Here is a 20,281-nt window from a genome sequence, read left to right as displayed (position 1 = left end):
GCTTTAAATCTAAGCATCCATTTCTCTAGAGAGTTTGCTCCCATATATTTACATGTGGATAATAAGAAATTTCTGATTAGAGGGCACAGTAGCTTTTGTCTTCTCATAAGCATCATGTTATGTATGGAAAACCTGCTAAATAACTAACTATTTTCATCTCTGTTAGCAGACCTGTTTGCCACTTCTGCTGACTTCATAGAACGACCTCAAACATTTTGCTGTAAGTACATTTTAAACTGGGAGAGGAGCTAAAGGAAGTTCTCATAAAGAATTAAACTCCTAATTATAAGGGACCAGCAGATGTTTTTCATCTAGTTTCACCTTTCCAAAAAATTCTTTTTTGAAAAGAATGTATATGTTGAGATGGTGCTATATAAGCAAGCTTATTTTTCTTTTTCCCTCAAATTGCCATCTCTCTCCAAATTTGGTTTTATAACTATAGCCACAATTATTTTTCTAATGTGGATCCTCAAACCCCCATTATAAGGTTCTTTGTGCATCAAACTGTTCAAACTACAATATACTTACAAGGAAGACAACTTCATTTCATAACTGAGACGTGTTACAGCTGGTTAGAAGTCTATTTACCTGATAGTTTAGATATTGACAAAAAGCCTTACTTGGTACATGGTATGTGTGTCTGTGTCTCTAAAAAATTCAGTGGTGTTAATATCTGGAAAATAGGTGTTGTTCATAGTATCTGCCTCTACACCTTAAAAAATTGATTTTTCCAAATACCAGGATGTTGAACTGGGTTTAATATACAGACGGAAATAAAAGTAATTGTCTTGTGAGGTTGTGTGTACCTAGCTTACAGGTTTGAAAATTCCCAGGGTATTAATATGCATTTTATCTTCTAGGATGGTTATGCACTCTCTGAACTCTCACAATAATATATCAAATACCCAAGGCTCAATAGGCCCTGATCTGCATGAATACTAGCTGGAATTTTCTAAAAGCACTTTCATTAAAATTAAACAGTGACTTCTTTTACATTGATGGGTCTATGACTGATGGCTCTGAAATTCATGTCACAAATAAATGAATGGCCCTTCAACTATTTCACATGTACTTACAGACAGGCAAATGTGATCTATTGCATCCACAGACATCTCAATGAACATAATCATGATATCACAATATATCATGTTACACTTGTATATGTTCTGGTCACATAATTTACCATCAGCAGAGTGAGGTTTAACAGGGTTGAATTATATGGATGCTGCATAGAACACTTTGGATGCATTATGCTGATGCTTTGGACTTTAAAATGTTAATATTGCAAATGAAAGGTACACTTTGTGTATCATAAATCTGAGTGTCTATTCTTCCTGTGTACTCAATAAATACACTTCTCATCAACTTTTAATTATGCTGTTTGCATTATTCTGTCCTGAAGAGGATAACACTCTGTAAATCATCCACTTCTAATGTACACTGCAGCATAAGTTTAGTTAATTAAACCATATATTTTATTAGTACTTGCACTTCCATCTTGTAAAACTGCTAGGAAAAAATAGAGAGAGGTTTTTATTTATTACAGCTGAGTTTAAGATGGCATTACAAAAGTTTAGCAGGGTTAGATGTGCATATTGCTGTTGCCTGGAGCTTACTCACAAACACCCACTCTCAGAAACTTACTGTCTACCTGTTACTATGAAAGTGGGAAGCTTCTTGAATGTGTTGATGTATGTTGGTATTCCCACAGAACCCCTTCAGTGTATTTAATGTTTGGCATGATCAGAGCTGAATCAAGTGTGTCCTTGTCCATTTGTGCAGAATTTGGTATGTGAGATCACCAAAGATAGTTCCCTTGTACTGAAACTCATGGTAAGTGGAATTAGGAGATCCTTTTTACTCTTCTTACCTGCAAGTTTCCTTTTTGTCATTGAACCCAGTTTCTCAAAGCACACTTACCATAAGCAGAGCTATTTTATGGTTCAGTGTAGGGGGGGAGTCATCATAAGGGATACCATGATGCATGAAAACATTACTCTGTGCCAAATAGCATGAGAATGTAAACACTTGCCATAGCATCTATAACTGTCTGAGGATTAAAGCCATTTTTAGGTAGAGTGCCTAGTATTTTCTGTTAGGATGAAATAAATAAATAACTTAATTTGAACTTCGAGGTAAAAGTGCCCAGAGAAAGAATTTGACTTTGAGGCTATTTCTGATTGACATAAAGACACTTTCATACTGACAGAGATGATTCTGAACTAAAATTCTTGAATGACTCAGTCTTTAACACCCCAGCTTGAATGCCCTAATAAAAATTTTTCAGAGGGATTCTTTCACAGAATGGTTTGAAATTAAACATATATTCAGGGTTCTCTCCATGAAACCCAAGTAAACTTGCTCTGCCTACAGACTCTAGATCTGTATAGTGTGCTTAGTTGCAAATGCAACTCTGCTGAAAAAGACGGAGTGTTACATTTTACTCTGTAGATGTTATGTTCCAGATTTCAGAAAAGTATTTGGGAAAAAGTCTCAGTAAAATGGCAACCACTTAACATTAAATTGTAATAGTTTTGATTGGAAGAAAAAATAAATAAAATGTAAAAAGATCACTCAGAGAACAGCAAACCCAAGAGAAAAGTGTTTAAGAAAGCTGTTCGTGTGGTGTAGGAATCAAATTCTTAGGATTGAGCTTATGGACTATTTTCCTCACTCTGCATTTAAAGTTGTCCTTTGACATGATTTCAGGTTCACTGGTTACATACAAAATGGGAGAGAGAAGTTAAAATGTAGTCCTTTCCTAAAAGTAAGATGGGAAGGACTGAGCAATTTTCAGACCTGTGTCATGAGGAGATTGAGTGTGAGTAATTATTTAAAATATGTTCATTTTGAGAGTCCATGCCATGCAGATTGAGGGAGTAGAGATGTTTCTGTTATATAAATGTAAAACCACAGTCTTGTTAATCAAGTCCTCTTTAGCAGAAATAACTAGGTCTTGCCTCACACATGATGTAATTAATGCTCCTAATTTATTAGTGCTTGAATTTGACAAGGACTTTGGTATTAAGATTTTCATCTGTATTTCTTGACTACTGTCTGTGCTGTCATGTAGGATGGTTTCAATTAAGAATAAAGACAAATGATAAAGGCTCCTTTTCTACTCAAAATTAACAGAACCGTGGCCTTAAAAGAGCAACATCTACAAAAGAAGTGGGACTTGAGGAGGCTTACTCCTTGATATTACTTCCTTGTTGATACTGTCTTTTTAGGTCAGCCTTTTTTTTTTATTTTCCCTCTATGTTTGACTTTCATGCATATTAAAAGAGGCTAAATACTAGTGTAAGGTTATGGTGATAGGGAGCATTTCTGCTTGTTTTTTCCTCTTCGTACACAACTGCCTCAGCAGCCTTTGTTACATGGTAAGTCATGGCCTGGCCCCACTGCTTAAAACACAGAGACATTAGCAGGGTTCTTCCACACTTGTTTGAATTTTTGCACAAAATGTGTTTATTTTTACTTCATATGGTGTCATGAAGACACAGGACACAGAAGGAAAGGGAGAACTATGGCTGTTAGCCAGCAAAGGCACTTAGAAAATTGGTGAGTTTTAGGGAGGTTTTAAATGCCTGTAAGGAATGCAATTCCCTAGAAATATAGGCAGGATTGGTTTAGTTGAAACTGTACAGGAAGGACCTTTTGTTAAAAGCAAAAAAGAGCTTCTTTCTTTCTCTCTTTGCTACTGCTGAGGCAATTAAGAGCCCTGTATAGTTGTTATGCCCCCCAGGGCAGCTGTGTTTTATTGATGGAATGGGCTCTTGTGTAACCCCAGCACCCCCTGTGCCCTGGCCAGCGCCAGCCTGGCCTGCAGCTCGGAATCAGCAGGTCTGCCTTTGAACCCAAACAGCAGAGCTGCCCCTCTGTGCAGCCTGTGACATCTGCTCACATGGTTATCACCAGCCAGAGCGGGGCACGGCAGGGAGGATCTGCTCTTTCTGTGGCTCTGCCTCTGCAGAGGATGCCAGCTGGCCAGGGCCACGTGGGGAAGCTCTCCAGCCCCAGAGGACCTCCAGCTTTGGTTCTGTGAGTGGGGCTGGTATGATGGGGCCAGTGATCCTCAAGTGTAGGTTGAAGGAAGCTGATGTTTGGAGACAAACCTCTGCAGAGCAGCCCCATTTCCTCTTTCTCATCAATATTTACCAGTTCTGTTCCATCTTCTGGGGTCTTTCCAATATGTTTTAAATATATTTTCCTTCCACAGACTGCAATTATTTGAAATGCTTCAAGAAAAGTGATTTCTTTCATAAAGTGACTGAGATGACTTGAAATGCCAGTTTTGCTCAGAGTGATGACAGCCAGCAAGGTCTGCTGGGACTGTGCTTGGGCCACGGAGAGGGCTCAGCAAGCCCTGCAATCCCTGCCTGCAGGGAGCACCGGGCTTCACTCTGAACACAAAGGCTCAGGGTTACCTCTTAAACACTGAGATTTTCCCTCTGTCCTTCCTACACACACATATGAGTACATTCATTATTTGTATCGGCAGAGCTGGGATTTGGGGAGCTGGGGAAAGTGAGACTGAGGAGTTAAATCCTAATGGGGATTTCAGGGCCTCAGCTGGAAAATCTCCACAAGCTTGGAGCAATCAAATGCAGCTGAGGCCAATTTAAAACAAAACAAAACAACATCAACAAAAATCTATCTGTTCTCATGGCAGGGGGATTTGCAGAGCTGTTGCTGAACAATAGCTCTCAGGGTATGAAAGGCTTGCTCGGAAGTTACCCCCTTTTAAGCACGTTAAGGTATGTGGTGGGCAGGGTGTCTGCATGTGCAAGCATGTGTGAGCAAAAGAAGGGTGTTTGTTTGAATAAGAAACCCAAAAATAAACATCTAACATCAGAGAAGTCTTTCACTGTTTAGGCAGAGTGCTATCTGATATTTCATACAGTGGTTATTTTCTGGCCCTGCCATAAAACCTGCAGGATGAGTGAGAAAAAAAACCTCTGTCTTTTTTGTTTCCCAAAATATTAATTTTCTCTGACCATTGAGGCATTGTTGTTTCATATTAGGTTTGTTCAGAATGTTGAAATTGAAATTTATTTTTTACATTTGCTAATTCAACCTCCTTATACATTTTGCAACTAACTCGGAATTGCATTTAGTAGCTTTCTCATGAGCTGTTGCTGTATTTAGGATTTGACATTTAGTAGGTTGATATCAGTTGTGTAAATCCATGGATATGTGGTTTTGTTTTTTTTTTTCCTACTAACTGTATCTACAGAACTAACATATTTATATAAGTATTTATGGCTAAGTGCCTTTTAATCCTCAGTGCTATACTTATTTAAAGTTTGCTATTTCTGTTTGCACTACTGACAATAGACTGATTTGTTTGATATATGTAAAGTGTGTAGTAAATCTTAACATGAAATTTTAATTGCTCCTTTTAGGAGTTTAAAAAGTTTCAGCCTTTTTGTTGCAGGGAAGAGACTTGGATTTTTTTTTTTTTTTTTTGCACTTGCTTCCCTTTTTCTCCGCTTCCAGGTAGGATATGAAAAGTCTCAAGTGAGTATATTACCAATTGTATCACATAATCTTTTTCTAACTTAAAATGCCCTGCATATATCATGTGTCATCACAGAAGAGAATTCAAATTTGAATATCATGGTAACTGCATTTTACAGAAACCTACATTCCTGATAAAATTCATATGAAAATTTGTATTCCCTCTCTTTCTATTTTTGTTTGTTTTTGTTTTAAGGAAAACCTCATGCTGTATTCATTCAAAGGTTCCTGAAGCTTTGTTTTTCCCTCGAAGATGTCCTAGATTTTATTCTTTAATGTTGTCCCTGATTTATTGGATGTCCATGTTTCCCTGGATAGTACCATCTTTTGAGTTATACATCATGGGAGTGACTCATTCCGATGATGTATTGCATTAATACATCATCAAAGCGCCTTGCTCTGCTGTTGCACTAATGATATGTTAGTGTAATACATCATCAGGGTGAACTGCACTCATGATGTATTACTCAGATGGTGATGGCATTCTGTGAAGAAAAGGTTGAGGAGCAGGTTCAATACAGTCACAGGAGAAAAATTAGTCAATACGGAGTATAACTGTTTCTCCAGTAGTGATGCTGATGCTAAATTAGCACCATAGCCCCTGATCTGTACCCTTGCAGAAACACTGAGACATGCATTATCCCCGAAAGAGGAATGAATTCAGAACACTCAGCTAAAGGATTTTACAGAAGAGAGGAGAGGTGTAACCATACATATCACTGGGAAGCTAAAGGTTATATATATAGCTATAATTACTGGCTACTGAGAGATCCAATGAATCAAATGGGGCCAAAAAAAGACCAAAGTGGAGATATGTTCATAGCTGCCTCTCTGCTGGAGAATGTGACACAGGGAGACAGAGATATAAGAGCTATAAATATGCTCTCTGAATTAAAACAGCTGCCACTTAGAAACCCTGAGCAGGGATATTTAAATATTCTGAGGCATGTAGGAAGGCTATGCTATAGCTGGCTTTTTTAAACTTTAAATTAGATACATTTTTAGTCATGCTATGTCACAGGCAGAATACCACTGTCTCAGTGCTGTGTGCTCTCATGTTCTCCAGGTGTGCTCAGTAACAGACAAATTTCTCAGTGTGCACAGCTGATACACATAGAAGCTAAAAGATGTTAAAACTTTTGGTGTTCAAGTTCCTTAAAACTTGATTAGAAGATTAGAAGGACAAGGAGTGTATGTGCATGTATGGCTGGAAATCCTGCAAAATCAGACTTGTGTTATGCTGATATATTTGTAAAAGTGACACTTGGTATAAGTCACACTTAATTTCTCTTACTTGTATATATCTATCTCTTGGTTTGATCATGGGAAGGAGGTTCTGGCACAGCTACCTTCTGAGTTCACCTTCCAGAAAGAGGGAGGTGAAAATAGTGTTAAAATGAAACCTGTCAGGCTTGTAGAGAAGAGAGAGAAGGTATTATTCCCGGATTTATTTATCTAATACACAGGATGGGCTGTGACATACTTTTCTATATGAGAACAAAACACAATACAGGTACAAAACGTGTTGAGGCATGTTGGTCGTGTCCCTGCAGATCTTGCTTTTCCATCTTCTCCCTCATTCTGTTAACTCCTAATTACCTTCATATTTGGCAGCTGTTTTGCAGCTAGTGCAAGGTGGGTTTCATGCTCCCCCATTCTCCCTACCCCTCCATTCCTGCCCTGCCCCACCTGCAGGGCCAGGGTGGGCCCATCCTTTCTCTGGGATGTGTGGGAGCGTGCCAGGCCATAGCTCCAGGACCCTTTTGCAGAAGGGTCTGTGCACAGCTTGGGTGCTCTCCTTGCCCCAGAACTGTATTTTGGCTGGGCTGGCAACACAGTCAGCTCCCAGTCTGGGTCACTCTCATCTCTGAAACTGGGGGAGGAATTTTCCTTGTAACCATGGATTGCCCTCTACTATCATGATTCCCACACTCACCATTGCCCTCATAGTCTCTTGGATGCCAGACCAAAAACAGCCAAAAAAACCAAAAGGCAGCCAAATCTGCTTTGTGTACCCAGTCAGTCTGAAGAGCAGCAATGCAATGAGGGCAGTGCCATGAGGTGCAGCAGTGTGGGGCTGTCCCCCTGGCAGCAGGAAGGGAACACTCCTGCCTGTCTCAGCAGCCTCCTCACAAAACTCCGTGAGGACTCCTACTCCTGGCTGCTTCATGCTGTATTATACAAGCTTCCAAACCAGTCCTTCTTTCTTCCATTTCTCTCCTGATCATCTGTCTTCTACAACTTACAGAAAGACAGGGTTAGAGTGGCTTGAGGTACTCTTTTGTTCTCTCTGTCTTTTCCTTTTATTCTCCTCTTCCTTTTCTTCTATTCCATTTGTTTCCCGCTTCCATTCCAGCTCTTTCTTTGTGTAGGTGATTGCTTTAGAATTGTATTATGTGGTCAAGATACACTTTAGATATAAGTTAGCTTTGAAAAGAAACCATATTGTTCCCATCCTTAAAAACGTCACAATACTTTGGGGCAATATTCCCAAGATATTTATCAATGCAGCAAGTAATTGTTTCTCATTATTTTCAAATATTGCAAGACTCTGCTCTCAGGAACTGAAATCACTCTTTCAAGCTTTTATTTGGAAATGAATACTTGAGAGCTACTCAATATTTCTATAACTACTGCAGGTATTTTCATACAGTGCTCTTGTGATCCTTTAGAGTCTCTTTATAAGAAACAGAACAATAGACAAGATTTTAAAAAGAAAACCAGGAAATTAGTGAACTTATTTTTTGTTTGGATTTCTGATATCACTTTTAGACACAATAAATTTGAGGGTTTTCCATAAGGTGCAGCAGAAACGTTTAAATTTTTTTTCAGTATTATTTTCAGCATTTAGATTTAATATCTTATTTGCCATTTTCCTTTTGCAGATTTTCAATAAAGCCTTAATGTTTCAAACATTAAGGCTTATTTAGAAAAATTGCAGAAGTCATGAAAAGTAACCAGGTTCCCACTAGATATGTATAAAATATTACTTCAGTATCCTAATTAGTGGTAATGACTTTTAATAATGCAAGAACTAGAATGTACCCTTTGGGTCTGGACAAACTAAGCCCTAGTTTTTAATGTGGTTCATACATGTGTTTTGTTTCATCTAAGACAATCTGCCATAACACAAGACAAAACAAGATGTTCTAATTTTCTATAAATAAAGCTTGCTTTGGTTAAGATAGAAACTGCCAATTGCAGAAATACACACGTTGTTCATAATTTATAAACAATAAACACTTCTTTTGGCAGGCTGCCATGCAGTTCCTTTCTGCTCAAGGTCTAAACTGTGAATGAGAAATGATGTGAAAGTTACAAATGGAATGGCTGAGGGACCTGGCAGGGTTTGAAGTGATATTGGTGCCAATCCAAATCCATGCTAGACTCTGTTAGGATAGGCCAGTTCAAAGATGTAGTACGACTTACTGGAAGTGGCTATATCAATGAAATGTCAAGTGAAATATATATATAGTAGTCTAATTGCCATGTGGTAATGACAGAGTATTGCTGAGGCTTTTCTCATTCCAGCCTTTCATATTGTGGCAGAGATGCAGATAAGCAGTTACTTGTGCATCTGGATTTTAAATGGTTGAAACTTCAGTTAGCTTTATGTTTATAAGAGTGATGTTGGATAAAATGAACATTTTGGGGGGAAAGTGTGGGGAGATTTAGGCATCAGATGAGCCATAACTGGCAAATTGTTGGATGCTCATTGCTTTGAACTTGAAAATGGCCCCTTTGAAGCAATTTGCTTTCCATCTCCAATCTCCCCTGCCATGCCTACTTACAGCTTTAGCGTGGGATCACCCCTGGAGTTGTTTCCTTCTTCTCCTCCTCTCCCAGTCAGCTCAAAGGGGATACCCTACTGAAATGGGTGCTCCAGGCTGACTCATGTCACGTGAATATCATGATCTGGCTTTTTATGGGAGCAGTGGTCTGGTTTTCTTGTGCTGGTAATCCAAACACTTATTTTTTCCCCCTCCTTCAAGGGTGGGAAAGTGCTGAAAATTCAGACTTTCTTATTTGTCTGAAATCAGTCAGATTTGGGTGGGAGAAACTTGTTTTGAAACTGTTTATACTTCTGTCAAGTGGTCAGCATGTCACTGCTCCCACAGCAATCCACACTCAGAGCTCTGCTCCAACAGGCTCTCAGATTTTCCTGACCTGGCTGGGTTTAAGTGGGCTCTAGCATTTCCTTGCCTAGTTCAAGAGTTTTCCTGGAGATATTTCCTATAGCCCATTGCCACACTACAGTGATAGATGTGCCTGACCTCTTTTGTTGACATGCACAACACATTTTTGTCTCATCATAAAGCACACATACGGTTTAGTGAAGCTCATATATTTATTTATTCCTTTTAAGGGTTGATTTTCAGTGAATTAAGAATCTGAACATTATTTCTGTTCATATGCAGAATCAGGTCCCCTTTCTGATGCAGTCTGTGACTCTCCCACATCTGTAACTTAACCTCCTCTCCCTGGATAATTTATATACTGAAATTGTAATTCTCCATTGATCCAAAATCAAAAAGCCCATTGATTTTTGTCATTCTGCTTTTTCAGAAATGCTTTGTTAAACTGACTACAGGCCTGAGTTAAAGCTTACTGAAGTCAATGGATGTCTTTCAGCTAATTCTTGACAAGCACTGAATCAAATTCTAAAATGCATCTTTTCTACTACAAAAAAAAAGAACAGCAAAACTTTTTCAGATCTTCAGCAGAGGAGTGCTGTAGGCAGAAGACCAAATCTGTGTGTATGCATGCATTGTCCCTCGGGGACATTCCCCTAGAACTGCAGACAGCAGTATAATAAATCAATTATCTGATTAAAACAAAAATAATTAATATGCAATTATGACAGATGTCAGGCCAATTAATATGTAAATATTCATAAACTACCTGACAAGTTGCACATATGCAAGTGGAAATCTTTAAATATGAACACCCCACTGTGTTTGTTGAACATAAGGGCAGGATGTTTCTAATTTGGTTGGGGAAAATAGCAACATGGATTTCAAAATAATTTTGTTTTCGTTTATCAAATACACATTCCCAAGAGTGAACAATGAGCTGTGATGTGTATAAACAAATAAAGTCTTTATGTGTCTCAGCACTCCAAAACTTAAAATGTTTGCTTAAAATTGGCAGAAATAATATAAATCCAAGAGTCATTCAAGCTATGATAACATTGAAAAAAAATGTATACTTGTTCAGTTAAGGAGCTGCAGTTCTTCACCAAGCTTTATCAGGTTTAACTAATTAATGACTCCTTAATTATTAACCTGGGTTAATTGGTATATCCCCATCAATCATTAACTTTTTCATTCATTGATCAGTTTTTCAATTCAATGCATGTTAACCACCCATAACCACATTTACACATTAGTGACTTTTCAGGTAACCTACACAAATTAATTTCTTTTCTGGGTTAATTATTAGCTAATTCCCTTGGAAATTTTTCACTAGTTGAATTATTTTTTGCCTTGCATTCATTATCTAGTTAATAATTGTAGAAACTATTTTCTCTGTTAATTTTTAATCAGACATCCCTTATTAACCATTAAATAACCCCACCACTAGTATATATTTTCCCAGCTTTAGTTTACCTACATATGGGTCTCATCACCATGTGGCAATGAATTTTCCATGCATTTGACAACTTTTTTGAATTTAACAGTCCAGTATCTGAGGTGGATTAATTCTGTCTCTTTTCCTAATGCCCAACGTGTCAGAACCAAAGTGCTACTCATGAATGGGTCACATTCAGGTTTTGAACAAAGCATGCACATAATCATTTCTATGACCCTTCTTTATTTTTTTTCTGAGGTGTTTAAGACTGAAGGTTTCCTCCAGTGCTGTCACAGGTGCAAAGGAGACTTCAGACACTAGTAAGTCCAAAAGGACTTTTGTCAGTCAGAGATAGCTTCCTTAAGAATATATGGCAAGACAGATGAATAAGAAGAGCATTGTGAAATCTCCAGGGTGAAAGACTTAAAGGAAAACTCTTCTGTGGGGATTGTTCTCAATATAGGAGAAGGGTAACTCTCATGGCTAATTAAATCCTTTTTTCTCCTAATTTTGCAAAGTTTATGATTGCATGGCTGGAGACCCATCCTACTTTATGACATTCTGGTGACAATTTCTTCATCTGCACACTATGGATCTTGCATAAACATATATAACTGAATTGGATACAGTTTCTCTATTAAAACTTTTCTCCAGGAACAGAACCTTTTCTAAGAGAGTATGTAGCTTTTAAATTGCAGCAGATGTAGGCCATACCAAAAAAGTAGTACAAGTGCCCACAGGGAGAAGGTAAATGCTGGACCCCTGTGAGGTACCTGCTCTTCTGAAGCAATCAGTTCGATTGGTGCAATATGAAATGCTTTGCTCTTTTTAAATGGCTCTATTTTTATTTAATAATTTTCCACTCCACAACCACTCTCCCCACCCTATCTTCAAATTCCTTGTAGAAAAGGATGTTTCAATTATATTTTTTTCTATGGGGATGGATGACTGTTTAACAGTGACATTGCAGAGTCATTGGGGTTTCAAACACCGGTATTTATATTGAAGTTACAATTTGTTTTGTTTTATTTTTAACCAAAATTATATGTTTCAAATGGGGTAAAGATGATTTCCCAAAATAAGAAGAAAAATACTTAAGATACTTGCTTTCAGAGCTGGTGACTGATATGAGAACACAGAATGCAGCAGAAAATAAATGGAAGCATTTTAAATTCAACTGTTTGAAATGTTGTTATTTTATTTGTATATATTAATACTGTCTCTACTGAATTTTCATAGAAAATATCAGAATGCCTATTGTTTGTTATCAATTTAATCTATTTTACATATATTTAAATAAATATTAAAAATATTTTTTTAAAGTGAATCTATAGACATTAGAGAGAGTGAGACAGAGATGCATTTTGTTTTCCTCCACAAAATTACACCCACAAATGTCTCTGCAGTGTTTATACCTATTTTGATATCAAAACCACTTATTGTAAAATTATTTAGAAATTGTTTTGGACCACAACTTTTTTTCTTCCTTTGAGGAAGCAGAGTAGGAGCATGATGTTTGTTTCATGATGGATGTTGAGAGAATAATGGGTTTTTAAAGTTTCATCCTTTTAATTAATGTAATAAGTTTTAAGCCCTTTCAGTGATTGGTTTTGCAAAGCAGAAGTTCCTTGGTTCTGGTTTACTTTAGTATCTGCATCGTGATGATTTCATCCTCTTTGATCAGACTTACTCTAGTAAGGAATACCCTGTTCCAGTCATTGATATCACAGCAGGAAAAAATAAATAAAAAGGTAGGTGTCACATATGTCCGAGTTAATAACAAAGCAAAGGAAACACCAGGCATGTAAAATCATTTTCTTGAGAAGCAAACTAATTTATTAAAAGTTAAGCACACTCTGGGTTTTACTAGTAACAGTTTGCTGATCTCTGTGCATAGAGACCAAGACCTTTTCTCAATATGCAAGACTGAGTCCCTGGTCTGTGATTGAGAATGCTACACAAATTGCTGCCACATACTCAAAGGGGTGACAGGAGACAACAAATTCCCTGCCCTGATATTTTCTTTATGAGAGTTCAGAGTGGGGGTCTGGGTAAAAGACAAGGGGAATCATTAGCCATTCTCAGAAATAAAGCAAGCTGCTTGGTTAAATAACTAGGACAATGGTGTCTTCTTGCTTCAGTTTTGTTTAAAAAGACGATTATGTTTTAATTTATTTGCTTTTGGTTATTAAAGCCTTCTCCTAAATTATTCTGGGAAAGTTTTTCAAAAGATCCCATGACTGAGCACAAAGTAGTCCTGGATAACTGAAATGTTTCAGGAAAAACTTGTGTGACTTTATTACTTCTAAGCACGATGCTGCAGTGTATTAAGATGCTAAAAGTTATATATAGCAATTTGATAGTCTTATCTGACACTTGTCTTTCATTTCTTAGCATCTGGCTAATCTAAATGTGAAGCATGGTGTATGCCTTCAACATCCAGCAGCAGTCCCATCCCCATCATCTGGGTGTGTGTTACACACATCTTTGAAATGTTCAGGAGAGAAATCCCCAAATGCCTACATGTTATCTATGGCTTCACCTCAGTGTCAGAGTTATCTCTCTGCAGTAAAGAAAATCTGGTAGAGAACCTTCAAAACCATGCATGTGATTAGGTGCAGATCTAATGACTATGCAAGAAATTACTTTCATGGGCTTAAAGACATTTCTTTTTGAAGGTAAAACAAACCATGAAATTAGGCGATAACAAGGTTGAGATTTATGCTTTTAATCCCTTCTAGGCAAATCTCTGGATGAATTACAGTCAGAGGAAACTGTCCTAGGATAGCCAATAGAACTAGCAGAATATTAAAAAAAGGTATTAAGAAGCTAGCATAAAAGGGGGAAGAGGGGGGGAACCCTCCTAAATAAGTCAGAAACTAATGAAATTACTTAAGAAATATGGCCTTTGGTTATGAAGATAAATCCATAAACAGCCCTATGTGCAAAGAGAGGTAATTAAAGATTTTTGTAAAAGGAATAAAAACAGTGAAGTGAATAAACAGATGAAAATCCAAAGAGAAAGGTGAATTCTATAGCAGCCAAATGCATCAAAGGGCAAACTATAACCAGGTAGTTGAAACTAAAATAGTTCTGTAGGTATTTGTTGCAATTCTTCTGCTCTTTGCAAGTCACCTAGCATGTAGGTAACTTGCAAAGAGCAAGTCAATTTTTTTTTTTTTTTTTTTTGTAAAAAGCTATATTCATTGAAACTAAAATTAGATTTCATTTTTTGTAAGTTAGATTTGCTACCTTAAAGAAGTGGCTGTTTTCTAGATGCAACTTAAAAATAACCTAACTAAAACTTTTTCAATACAGAAAACAGTGAATAAAGGTATTAATATTATAGGATTTGAAAAAATATAAAGTGGAGTTATATTTTAAAATATTTTTCTCACATACATTATTCAACATTATTTTTCTTCCCCCTTTTTTTAGGGAAAAATAATCTGTCTAACCTGAACCAGATTGTTTTGTCTGTATGGGAACTTCTGTAGATTTGATTAACACTACACTGTCAAGTCTTGGGGTCAGGGCAGATTGTATTAGAAGCATGACAAGTAGTTAATGAATTTGCATTGACTAATCCATACAAGCTAAAGATTTTTCTGTCAAGATTAATGTCCAAAAAGAGTAGGACACACTATTTGATACATTATCTTACACTGAATCATACTGTTATTGGACACAAGATTAAGGAACTGTGTTATTTTGTCTTATTGCATAGCCATACCAGCTGGGTTTAGCTATGACACTGATGTATAGTCATTGCTTTAGGAATTCATTTAATCACCAGTAATGTCCTGCTGGAACTCCTCTGTCTATGATGAGTGTACTGGCAGTTACAGGGTCAGTTCCCAGTCCTGCAAACATTCCCTTTCCAGCCGTTCCCGCTGTGCAGCCATTCCGAATGCAACTTGGGCTCAGAGATGCTTGGTCCAAATTGTGATCTATGCTTCAGCAAGAGCTAAAGTGTCTGAAGACCTGGTGATCAAACACTTTAAGCTTTCAGATGCTGTCCAGATGTAATGTGATTAAAAGAGCTGCTGTTCTTAAAAATTCTAGTGGCCTAACTGAAATGTATACTCAGTGATTCTGTGAAATCTCAGGAGGCAGAATTTGGTGAAAAGAACTGCTGAAATGCTTTTTCCAGAGAAGTTAGGCATGATATTCTTGTCAAAATGGTAAGAATAAATAGGTGAAACTCTGGGTCTTGAAGAAGGAGAAAGGATTAAGAAAGATATCTTATTAAACTTTGAACAAAATTCCAGAGCCGGTGCAAAATAAGCAAGAGAATCAAGGTAGCATCATTCTCATAGGGGGTGTCCATTTAAATACTGATGTAAAAACTACAGTCCACAGTAACAGTAATGAATTCAGGAAAAGTGCACAAAAGAAGAGAAATATGGCAAGATATTCTCCTGGAGCATTTTTTTTTTTTTGAGGTGACCATTGGGTTTTTTTAGAAATAAACAATATAGAAGTTTATTTAAAGAAAAACTCTTGCGAATTCCAAGTTGACATCTTTGGTAGATTCAGCTGTCTGTATTATATATAGGAATGTCTATGTAAGCAAAGCCAAATTCCCAAAAAGTAAACCAAAATGATTATTGTGTTCAGATTAAATATTAAGGTAAAACATATTTCTTATCAAGGAAAGGGGTCATTTTGTTATTTTCTTTTTGGTTAGATATAGAAGATAATAGCTTGATCATTCTTTAAGACTATTGCTTAAGGAAGAACATGGAAGAACATCAATTCTATTCATTACAAGGTGTCTTAATATTTGGAATGAAGACAATGGGTTTATTGAAGTTTAAATGGAAAAGGTTCTCAGTAAATGGTCCAAAAGAATAGTGTATTAAGATTTACTTGTGACTGCTTACACTATACATGTTTTTTAAAAACTACCTGATAGCAAGAAACAAAAGTTCTCTAAATTCCATGAAGTCCATCTGCCTCTAGATCAGGGATTTGTTGGTGGTTGTATGAGTGTATAGGAAGATGTTTATGTTTTGTGGAGTATTTTGTGAGAACTGGTAGTAGACATCTAAAATGTAGGTTCAGACATTATGAAAAATATATCTGAAATTAAGTCCTCTTGTTTTGTCTTGTTTTCCCCTTTTAGGAGATGGCTCCATTTTTTATTTCAGTTAGTTAAATTGCTCTTTGGGAAATATTTTTTTGAGGCCCAAGTCTGGTTTACTGCATATATGAATTCATTGCAGAGGAAATGCTTAACATCTAAAAAGCTTCAGTGAGCTCCATGCTGCTTAAAAGTATCCAAAATAATATTATGAAATTACAAAGGCTAAAAATTAGTAGATGAAAAGTATTGGTCTATAAGATAAGAGCTATAGAAGGTTGTAAATTAATATTGAGGGCATATACTTCAAAAATGGAGAACGCTAAATATGATTTACCTAGCTAGCAAAGCTGTGTGCTGTGTGGATTACATTCATCATTATCAGTTATTATAGCCACCTCAAGATGAATGGCACAGGCTGACACCAGCCATTTGGTTCCTGAGGTGAATATGATCATAGACTTCTCGTAAATAGTGCTCATTTCTGTCTCCAGCCTTCTTGGTTTTGATCAACTCTCCATTGTAAATACTGCTTTCCTACTTCCATACCACTTGGTACATCCCAGTGCTTCTAAGTATTGTATTTAAGTGCTTTCACAGCTGCTGCGGCTTTCAAATCTGTGTACACATCTCTATAACTTGGATAAATTAAATGGTAACTACGTCTCCAGAGTGAACTTCACTGCTTCTATGGCTCAGGAGTGTCCTTAGACTCTCTTCTATGCATGTGCTCCTCTGTTTCTCTGCACAGTTCATCCACATCAAACATTGTCTCTCTTTGGATTGTCTAAATTTCAGTGTTGGCGTTTTTGTTGTTATTCAATTTCATGTTTACTTTGTGAAATCAGTTTATGAACCTGTTCTTTCTTCTCCTGTTCTATCACTGTTTAGCCCCACAGACTGCCCACCCAGGGGCAGATGGGTATTTTCGATTCTTATTTTAGCTTATTTAAATGGAGTGAGGCACTGCAACACCTCTCAAAACTGCATCTGTTCTCTAGTTGCAGTAATTGCAATCACATGTCAGCTGACTCATCTGTATGAGCCATGACAAAACTGTAGCAATGCAGAATGCTATCAGCTGCTCAGTAAATAAAACCTCTCCTTCATAAGTCTTGGGGCTTTGCAGGTTGCTTTGTCATTAGAAAAAAGGACCCTTTTTAAAAAGCTGGTGTGGGGCTGAAACAGACGACATCAGAGTAGGAGAATCGTCTTTTAGCAATTACCTAGACGAAGATAGAGCTGATCATTTGCAAAGAAGCATGGGCAGTTCTTAACATGGAAACTGGGCCATTCATCAATGCAAAAATACTGGAAACATCCCTAAAATCTTTCTTTGTTGTATCCCCTTACTAGTTTTGTAGTGTCAGATAAGCACTACAGAGGTTTAGGTCTGTGGAAATGGAGGAAAACACAAACTGGTCTTAACGTGTAAGGAGTGATGACTTGATTCACACTGCAGTTTCTGTGTTTGAGAGTTCTCCCTGTGCTGGGGGCTTGCACAGTAACCCTCTGGGGAGCTGTGCATCGTGGGCAAGAGGCATGAGGAAAGGAGCCTTTAAAAGATAATGGAATTGTTTTCTGTTTTCAAGCATATATTCTCATCGATAAAGGTTACTAATGAATAACTGATACTCTATTGTTGGTATAATATTGAACTCTAAAAACAATTAAAGCATCAGAAGTGTTTGTACACACGCAGTGCATGTGTTAAATGTGCTGCAACATTTTCTGCTGAGATTGCCAGCAGAAGAAAAGCACTAGAGCCCCTGGTGAATACAAGCTGGTCTGGCTAACCTCCAGGGAGCTAGAATCAGTCTCTGGGTCACCCTTTGTTGTCTTAGATAGCAAAGGTTCTATCATCATCATAGTATGAGGATTTCATATTATCTGAGGATTTCATATTATCTATCCCATCTTGATACAGGCAGCTCCTCTACACACTGACTTCTCCAGGTCCTCACAGTGATCTGACTCTCCTCACTCCTCTTTCCTTACTCTTATATAGCACTAGTTCTTATTGATTGCAGGTGTGGCCTGTTAAGATCAGGCCCACCTCCAATCTTCAGCAACTGACCCAGCTGCAACTCATTGGGGGACAAGATCACCCTCTACAACTGTTCAGCAAGAGCTGAATACCTTCAGACTAAATTGATTTAAGATTGTCTTAAGGTCAGAAGCAAACAATTCTTTAGGCTTTGTGAACCATTCAAGCCCAGTAACAAGCAACAGTTTACACACTAAGGATTCTTGTCTTTCCTTGGGTTTTTTTAGCCAATGGGTCTCCATACCTGCAGCCAGTGGTGAAGAAAAATACTTGTGGAAGCTGTCCACGTTCTTGAGACTTGCTGTCGAGTTAGAGAAGGACCTTAGGGTACACACTGCATGGTCTGCTTGCATGGTCCATAATTTGTGTCTCATGGCACTGTTATTACTCACACAAAAAGTGAAAGAATCCTGTATTTACATGTACAGGATCCTTGCAAAGCAGCCTCTGAAACATTATGACTAAGTATTCTGGGGGGGGGGGGGGGAAGGGAGACATCTTCATGGCATGACAAAAGTTACTGAGGATCACATTAAAGAAATTTACTTGATGCAAACGGGGATGGTGAAGGAATAATTTTTTTAAATTGAATTATTGGTTGTCAGACTGTTTTCATAGTTCAGTGAAGATCTTATTTTGCAACTAAATAACATTTTCAGTACAAGTTCATGAATATCATCAGAATGGGCTTGTTTCTGTTGGCTCAAAACCCTCTTAATCAGAAGGATTTTTGAAAAAAGTCTCAATTTTATTGTATTTTACTTTGCTTCAAAGGAGTTTTATTTATAGTAATTATTTAATGACTTGCTGAGGACCTTTAAATATACCATCTATTTACTAGCTGTGATATGCAGTCAGAGGGAATGCACACAAAGATATTGGTAGAAAATACTTATGTGGATTTGACCACTTGACAGCAAAATGCAATAAATCTAGGAAAAACTCCATTGTAGATCTTACTAGCTTTTGGATACATCATGGCTTATATTAAAGAGACCAGAAAAGGAATTCATGGTAGTGCTGTAAGAAGAAGCTGTGTTATTAGAAGGATGAAAATTTTTCAAGTAAATGTTTAATTACTTGCAGTTTTATTTTACTGTCTAAAATAGGTGAGGTTTTGGGTTTTTTTTTCAGTGCTAAGTGATTGTGTTTGCTTGCACCATTGTTTTAATTGGATGATCTTTACTCTCCTTGCACATTGTGAAAAGATGGTATTGCTAATCTAGGCTGAGATTCACCTGCTGTGTGCAACTTGTTGCACTTAATGTGAATGAGCCAATGCAAGAGAAAGCTCTTTTAATTGTGTTCTCCTTTCCTGATGAGATTTCAGTTCCAGAAGTGTGTCAAAGGCAGAATCCCAAATGCTTGAATTTACTACCGCTCACTTTGTGTACAGTTTCATCATAGAAGATTCAATTTCATTTTTATGAAAATTGACTCATGTTTTTAAACCATAATTGATGTTTTAGAGATAGATACAGAATTAATGGAAAACCAGGAAAAAAGGGGAAATATTTATTGTCTGCTGGAAGTCTATGATAGTTATGTGACTGTATACAAACATGGTGAAATTCTGTCTCAGATTAGTTGCTCTGGTACTGTCTGATTAGTGATTCAAAGAGGGAGAACATTTTTCTTGCTCCATTGTGGGAGTTAGCTGCTGCCTTCCATCAGTTCACACAAACTGCCAAAGCCAATGTCTGCCTTACCCTCCTTACACCTAATGCACTTTCTTCATGAACCCTGGGGATTTCACCAAGCTTTTATAACTGGCAGGATGGCATTGCAAGGGATGAAGGCAAGGCAAGAAAAAAAGATATTAAAGCTTCTGACTAGGACACCAGGACCATCACTCATCATCAGAGCTGTCCTTGTGAAATGTTGATACTTCCAGCAGTCCTTGGAAAGTCATACTTTGCCGCTAAATGGAAAACTGCAATTATGCTCTGATGGATGTTCAGGATTACAGTATTTCTTATTCCCAATTTTTACAGCTTCAAATAAATATCTCCCTTGTTTCCTGCTGTCTTACTGTTCCCAAAGAGTGCATTCACAAG

At 37.4% G+C, this 20,281-nt stretch overlaps 1 long non-coding RNA gene across 1 annotated transcript in view; it reads left to right on the top strand.

Moving 5' to 3' along the window:
• Positions 1 to 4,654: 4,654 nt before the first annotated feature.
• Positions 4,655 to 20,281, top strand: part of LOC127059767 (uncharacterized) — a 60,916-nt gene continuing 45,289 nt past the window's right edge. Inside the window, exon 1 of the long non-coding RNA XR_007777918.1 lies at positions 4,655 to 4,757. This is a non-coding gene — a long non-coding RNA (uncharacterized LOC127059767). The remainder of the gene's footprint in view (positions 4,758 to 20,281) is intronic.

The sequence above is a fragment of the Serinus canaria genome, chromosome 6 (assembly GCF_022539315.1).
Source record: "Serinus canaria isolate serCan28SL12 chromosome 6, serCan2020, whole genome shotgun sequence".
NCBI classification, from domain to species: domain Eukaryota; kingdom Metazoa; phylum Chordata; class Aves; order Passeriformes; family Fringillidae; genus Serinus; species Serinus canaria.
This window is presented reverse-complemented; position numbering and strand designations above follow the sequence as displayed.